Source organism: Triticum dicoccoides, chromosome 5B (assembly GCF_002162155.2).
Source record: "Triticum dicoccoides isolate Atlit2015 ecotype Zavitan chromosome 5B, WEW_v2.0, whole genome shotgun sequence".
Taxonomy (NCBI): Eukaryota; Viridiplantae; Streptophyta; class Magnoliopsida; order Poales; family Poaceae; genus Triticum; species Triticum dicoccoides.
The window spans coordinates 655,657,825-655,665,300 of NC_041389.1; the positions used below are offsets into that span (position 1 = coordinate 655,657,825).

The window sequence follows — 7,476 nt, forward strand, 5'->3', positions numbered from 1 at the left end:
AGCTGGAGCATGGCATGGTGATTGGCAAGCGTTACTTTTCATCCATGAACAAGATCTAAAAAGCCTCCATTTTAGCATGTCTAGCATGTTCTCTCTTGCCTCGTCTTCCTCGCTCACTCGACTAACTGCGTCTCATCCCGGACTTACCCTAGGTGGCCGGGGTTCATGTAGATTTTTCTGAATTTTGCAAAGAAAACGCACACCATGATTGAACGCTCTATTCCAGCCATCTGCTCTAACTGTGATGCCAACTCATATCTCGCCGCCTACAGTGGTACCGCTCCCAGTTGAGGAACCAACACATGTCGCTACCCGTAAAGCCGGTCCTCCCACCTTCAGAGCTGGCACTAGTCGCGGTTTTGGCCGGGGATAGCGCCCCCCGTGGAATGATGCCGTGGCTTGCACTCAACCGTAGGTTTTGGGAGGACTACCACATGGGAGAACACCGCCTGGCTACGTCCATGTGAACAGAAGTGTGACAGAGTTGCCTGGAAGCACCACGCAGCTGGTGGACAGAACCGAAGAGGAGGCCGACGGCATATAGAGCACCTACAATCTAACCTTGGCTTGAGCTACCAATATGTAATTGGAAGCCTCGTGAAAGCTAGTCGTCTTTAACACTAGCTTTTCCCTAGATAAACAAATATGGTTCATTATTTTCTTACTGTTATCTTATATGTTTGGATAGATCTCAAGGAAAACAAAACTATGTGAAGATAAGTTGAATATCATGTTTATGATTTAGTAGCAATCTCTAGTTTGTTTCATCTGCTATTACTTACTCTAATCTTTGATATGTTCGCCTTGATCTAAAAGGGAAAAATAACATATGAGATAGATTGTGGTGTTCACATTTTATTTTGTTCTAAAGATAGTGGTGTTCAAATATATAATAACTTATTTTAATACATAGTTTGTGTCATCTATTACTTATGTTAATATGGTTGAATGTTAAAATTCGGATCCAGTTATGTTTAATCCCGTTTTTTCATAAGATGGGTTCCATGTGAAAAACCACTTGGTGCACGTGCTCTACTGAGCACTATATTTTGAATAGTGTCAAAATCTTATTTTGAAGGTTCAAAAAATCAGAGAAAAATTATATATGTAACATTTTGTCATTTTGTGTAGCTCACATGTTTACTTATTTCATCACCAAATTGTACACATATGTAACATACATCCATATGACCATGCAGAATTTCTTTTGGAAGAAAAAAAAAACTAAAAATGTGATTTTCAAACTATTCAAAATAAAGTGCTTCAATGCATCCATGCTCGAAAAAACAGCTTTAGGCTATCGCGAGTTCACACTATGATAAGAAGATTAAACAAACAAAAGATTGCTACTATGAGTCTTAAACATCAATTCACCTTATGGGCACATAGTTGTGTTTCCCTGATAGATCTATCCAAAGAGCTAGGATAGCAGCATGAAAAGCATCGATCAGGTTTTATTGAGGCAAGACGAGCTATGGCGAGGCTTCAACGTATTGATCGGTGGCTCAAGCACTCAAGCCAAGGTGAGGTCCATGGTCATACGCACGATAGGGTTTGCCGTCCCGGCTAGGGTCCCTGGTGTGCCACAATATGTGTAGAGCAAGGGAGCGGGCCATTGCACACTGTGTGCTGCAATGTGGGCACACATGCGGTACTAGGGGAATCGGTGGTAGCCGTGGCGGCAGCCCTCCTTTTGGTGCGCCACCGTTCCGGTTCCATTCCGTCTGGTGGATTTGAGTGAAGAGGGGGTTGACGACGAGAGGGTTGGCCAAAATGGGTTGGGCATGGTTACACTTATAAAGGATGAGGCTGGAACTCCCGGACGGTCAAAACGACGTTGTGACGCGTCATCTAGATTACGAAACTTAGCACTTGTGCTTTTTGGTTAAAATATGTGTCACATCGGTACTAGCTTCCCGACCGTTTTACATCAAATGAACACCGTCAAAGGAAAACTGATATGTTACCGCAAAGATAAAAAAAAAACAATGATATATAGGAGCCAAAGCCATCAATTTTAAACTTCAATTTCTAAAATATTTCAGGTGCCCATTATTTTAGTTTTCATTTTAGTTTGGCCAGGTGACCAAATGTTTCTCCTAAATTTATTCCTAGCCCCGCTGCCTAAGAACGAAATTTTAATTGATCACACAAATCTGGCTATATCTATACCAACATTAGAAGACAAATAGGCATATCTAATTAATCTTGACTGTCAAACCATATAAATCCAATGACTTACTTTATTTCAATGGTGAGCACTCAATGTGTAATAAATGTTAGGTAATCTTGTCAGAGTCCTATAGTGATTATACGAGTACGTGTAGGTTTTCTAATTGTGATCAAGCTGCCGGTTGATTAGTTTAGGAAATATTGGTTTAGTCGGTTTGTACTTTCCTAGTACTAAGTTGGGTCCAGTTAGGACTTGTGCCTAGCTATCGAGCGTGTGTATCAAGTAGTAGGCCGGCAGGATTAGCTTTCTTTCCTCCAGGAGAAGAAAGAAAGGTGATCTCGCCTCCAGCCGCCACGGCGCCTTCCTTCGGCGGCTCTCCTCCGCTGACGACCTCGGTCTTGGGTAGTGAGGGGGTCGGCGGATCCACGCGTGTGGATTGTTTTAGGCGTTAGTTTTCTATAGGATTTTGGGTTGTTCATCGTCTTGGCTTCGGCGATGGCCATGGCGGCACCGAGTAATAAATCTTCATATCCTTCCCTAATGAGGCGATCTGTTTTTGGGGTGGATTTGGAAACCAGTATGTTTAAGTAAGGATGGTGCGGCGGCAGCGGCATCCTCGTGGTGGACCTGTGTTCTCGAGCTTCACCGTTGCGACGATGTTTGCTCCAGTGCCGGCGCGGAGCTTGGGAGGTAGCCCAGGAGCGGATGCAGATTGTGGTCTGCATCGGCGACATCTGGAAGATGGTGGATTGTGTGCTGGGTTCATGGTTCGTGGCAGGCAGGTATGGTTTCCTCCTCCAACATCTTAGTTCGGCGGGGGTGCCAGATATGGAGTTCGATGGCGTGTCCGGGTTGTTGCCCCGGTCTGATTCGTTCAACGGTAATGGTTTCTCCTTTAATGGCAATCCACCTTGGAGGTCAACAAAGCTGTATTTCAGCGATGGAGCCGTGTTGAGCTCGGGTGTGGAGGTGATCCGTCATTTTCTCCTTTGATGGCTGCTATGGTGGTGCCAGAGGCAGGTGACAGTTGTTGGTGTCAAGCTCAGAGGATTCTTCAGTCTTGTTTGTAATTTTACTTCTTGGCTGGTGTTCTTGTGTGCAAAGGCTAGCGTTCTGTTATTTTTTCAGTTTTGTCAGGTCGGTATGTACGTGACTTGTACTATGATCTTTATGATATAAATAAATGAGAGATGTATTACCACCCAAAAAAATGGTATGTGTCCGTGTTGTATTTAGAAGTCTAAGTAGAGTCGGTTTTGCTAGCAGCAGGTCTAGGTTCAATATATATACATGTGTACGGGCGTGAGATATGTAATATTGTGAGAGAAAACAGAAAATAAAAAGAAGATTGTGGGCGATTTTGTGGCAAAAAAAATATTGTGCGTGTGTGTTCGTCGTGATTTGATGTAATCGATCTTGTGGGCAATTTCCAACAACTGATATCTAGAGCAAGGTTCAGGGTCGAGCACTTGCCCCGGGGTGGCGACCTGCTAGCGCCTTGGGGCGGGCCATAAAGTCACTGGATGGAGGAGCGATAAGGAGGATGGAGATCATTGACTGGAGCGGTGGTGCCATGGTGTGGTGCCGAAAAGTCATCAAGATCGTCGTCCTAGGGAGTCGGATGTGTTAAGGAGTCGTGCGAGTTTGCACGGTCAGTCGTCATGGTCACATCTGTGAGTCGTCGTCGATCGTGTAAGTGCTCGTCTTGGTGATGTTTGTTGGAGAGGAAGCGGTGTGCACTGTGCTCCATGAGTCATGTTCATGTCTTCGTGGAGCGTCTTGGTTGCGCCAGTGTGGATTCGGCATGATGCCGAAGGTGGACGGTGGTAGGCGAAGCCATCGTAAAGTGAGGAGGTGTGCGACCAATAGAGAGTGGACTACTGCAAGCAAAGTACACTGAGTATGGTGCGGACCGAGTGCAAGGTAGAGGTCAAGCAATAGCGGTGGCACAACATGGCAGCAAAGGAGGGGCGCTGCATGTTTCCATGCGGGTTATACATGTACGGATGTGACAGATGAAGATCCAGCTCGGCGTGTAGTTGGACAGTGACCAGTTAAGTTGAACGATGTGAGGAGTGATGATGCGTCCAGTCTTACACGTTGCACGCGTAGATGTGACCGTGTGGGCTGGTAGTTCGGATCATGCGTAGAAGTTTGGATCATCAAGTCGTGGATCTCCAGCGAGTTAAGATGAGAAGGACTATGAGGAAGATGACAAGTCAAGATTAGGGGGAGAATGTTAAGTAATCTTGTTCCTACAATGATTATAGGAATACGTGTAGGTTTTCTAATTGTAATCGAGCTGCCGGTTGATTAGTTTAGGAAATCTTGGTTTAGTCGGTTTGTACTTTCCTAGTACTAAGTTGAGCCCGGTTAGCCTTGTAGCTATTGAGCGTGTGTATCAAGTAGTAGTCCGGCAGAATTAGTAGTGTTCTGGTAGTTTTCGTCCGTGTTGTATTTAGAAGTGTAGAGTAGGTTTTGCTAGCAGCAGGTCTAGGTTCGATCGGTGGGAGATGTTGATCGGGCAGGATCAGGATGTGATGGGAAGCAAGAGATCGATTCCAAATCCGAAAGTCAAGCAGGTCCGCGTGGGTACGCGTCATGAATCGGTTTTTTCTTCTGGACCGCAAAACCTTCCTCCTTCCAAATCTCATCGGCCAATGTTTATGGTTAACAGAAAATCAATGGATATAAATAGATGACGTATGAAAAACTACGAAAGCCTCCATCCTTTAATATTAGATAAAGATAAAAAATAGATGAGAAAATCGTACAGAAAGAGCAAACATGTCATACAGTGCAGAAGACCAGGCCGCCGGGCCAGCCCTAGCAGTGCAGCGTGTTCCACATGCCACCACCGGCTCTTGCAGTACTACAAAAGCAGTAGCGCCTCCTGACCCGACCACAAACCCTGCGAGCTGCGTCAATCCAAAACCCCTCTCCCCTTCCGTTTCACTTCGACCGGAGATCCATCGGCGATGGCGCCTGTGTTGGAATATACGTATAGGGAGTTGTATAGGGATAGAAGTCTGTTTAAATTCTGTATTCGTTCTATCCTTTCTTCTGTTCCCGATCTCCTTGTAACGACCGATCTGGTCGATCTCCTGATTGTTCCATCGATCCCCTCTTGTAACTTGTATGCCAAGGCTTTGCCTAATATATACATGCGGCCCGAGACAAAGGGTTCTACGCTTCCCAAAACACTTTTACATGGTAACAGAGCCTCTTCCTCATCCAATCGAAAGAGATTGCATCTAGCTACCTTCACGACCGAGACTATGTCCACCACCGCCGCAGCCATGACTCCAAGCACCATGGGTGCGCTCACCACCACCCCATCCTCCACCTTTGCATCATCTTCCTCCTCCACCCACAACACCACCTCTCTCGGATCGCCACCACAGGAGAAGCTTACGCCGGGCAATTTCTTGCTCTGGAAGGCCATTGTGCTCCCGCAGATCAGAGGTGCCCAGATGGAGCACCACCTCGACGCGACGATCCCGCCTCCACCGGCCACCATCACCATCACCACGGCAGGCAAAGAAGAGCAAGTCGCCAACTTTGCGAGATCCCTCTGGTATGCACAACAGCAACAACTCCAAGGATACTTAATGGGTTCACTTTCCCGTGAGATTCTTGCTCAGGTCGCCACGCTCCAGACGCCGGCCGAGGTGTGGCGCACCATCCACGCCATGTTTGCTGCACAAAGTCAAGCCCAAGCGATCAACACTCGCATCGAGCTCACCAACCTCAAGAAAGGTAACATGTCCATGGCTGATTATCTTGGCAAGATCAAAAGTCTCACTGATGAGGTTGCAAGCACGGCTGCGGCCCTCTCTGATTAGGAGATTGTCTCCAAAATCCTTGCCGGCTTGGACATGGAGTACAACCCGGTGGTTTCTGCACTTGCCGCCAGGGTGGAACCCATCACCGTCCAAGAACTCTACAGCCAGCTGCTTAGTTTTGACGCCCGCCTCACCCTCCTTCATGGCGGCGAACTTCAGCAATCCTCCGTCAACTCCGTCTCCCGTGGCCGCGAGTGGGCGCGATCACCAGGGGCAGCGCGGCGGTGGCCGCGACGCTCTGGCGATGGCGCACGCTCTGGTGGGGGCTCTGGCCCCCATGGCGGGGGCGGCTACAACAACAGCGGCAACAGCGGCGGCTTCAACAACAACAATGGCCGCCGCCCTCCTTCCCGCCCGCGTCCTCGATGCCAGCTCTGCAAAAAGTCTGGCCACGAGGTGATTGACTGCTGGCATCGCTACGACGAGGATTTTGTGCCCTCGGATCGACACGCTGCTGCTGCCACGCGTGAGCAGGGTGGAGATGGCGTCTGGTACGTCGACTCCGGCGCTACGGATCATGTGACAAACGAGCTCGAGCAACTTGCCCTCCGTGAGCACTACCATGGCGCCGATCAGATTCACACCGCTGGTGGTGGGGGTATGGATATTTGTCATATTGATCAAAGTTCTATTAATTCCCCTACACTTAAACGCAATCTTGTTCTTAGAGATGTGCTCCATGTCCCTCAAGCTGACAAAAATCTTGCATCCATGTCTAGGCTAGCCACCGACAATAATGTTTTCTTTGAAACTCACCCTCGTTATTTTTTCATCAAGGATCGGGCAACGAGGGAACTACTTCATCATGGTAGATGCGTTGGAGGGCTCTACCCCATTCCATCCGGAGCACTAGGTCGCAAGCGTCGTCATGTCTACTCCGTCATCAAGACCTCTTTGGCACGGTGGCATCAACGATTAGGGCATCCATCTTCGATTATTGTCAAACAAATAGTCAATAAAGACAAACTTTCTTTGTCTCCTAGTCCAGTTTGTGAGTCTGTTTGTGAAGCTTGTCAGTGTGCCAAAAGCCATCAGCTTCCTTATCCCAAGTCAACTAGTGAGTCTCATGCTCCGTTAGAACTTATTTTCAGTGATGTATGGGGCCATACCCGAGATTCTTTTGGTCGAAAAAAATATTATGTCAGCTTTATCGATGATTATAGCAAGTTCACTTGGATTAATTTGCTTCGATACAAATCTGAGGTTTTCTCTATTTTCCAAGAATTTCAGAAACTCGTTGAGCGCCAATTTGATAGAAAAATCCTTGCTGTCCAAAGTGACTGGGGAGGGGAGTATGAGAAACTCCACTCTTTTTTCCGTAGCATTGGGATTGCCCATCATGTATCTTGTCCTCATGCTCATCAACAGAATGGCTCTGCTGAGCGTAAACATCGCCACATTGTTGAAGTTGGTCTTTCTCTGTTAGCTCATGCTTCTATGCCCCTCAAGTATTGGGAT

At 47.3% G+C, this 7,476-nt stretch overlaps 1 pseudogene; it reads left to right on the forward strand.

Annotated features, from left to right (window-relative positions):
* The first annotated feature begins 6,003 nt into the window (after positions 1 to 6,003).
* LOC119313351 lies at positions 6,004 to 6,142 on the forward strand (annotated as a pseudogene).
* The last annotated feature ends 1,334 nt before the right edge of the window (positions 6,143 to 7,476 follow it).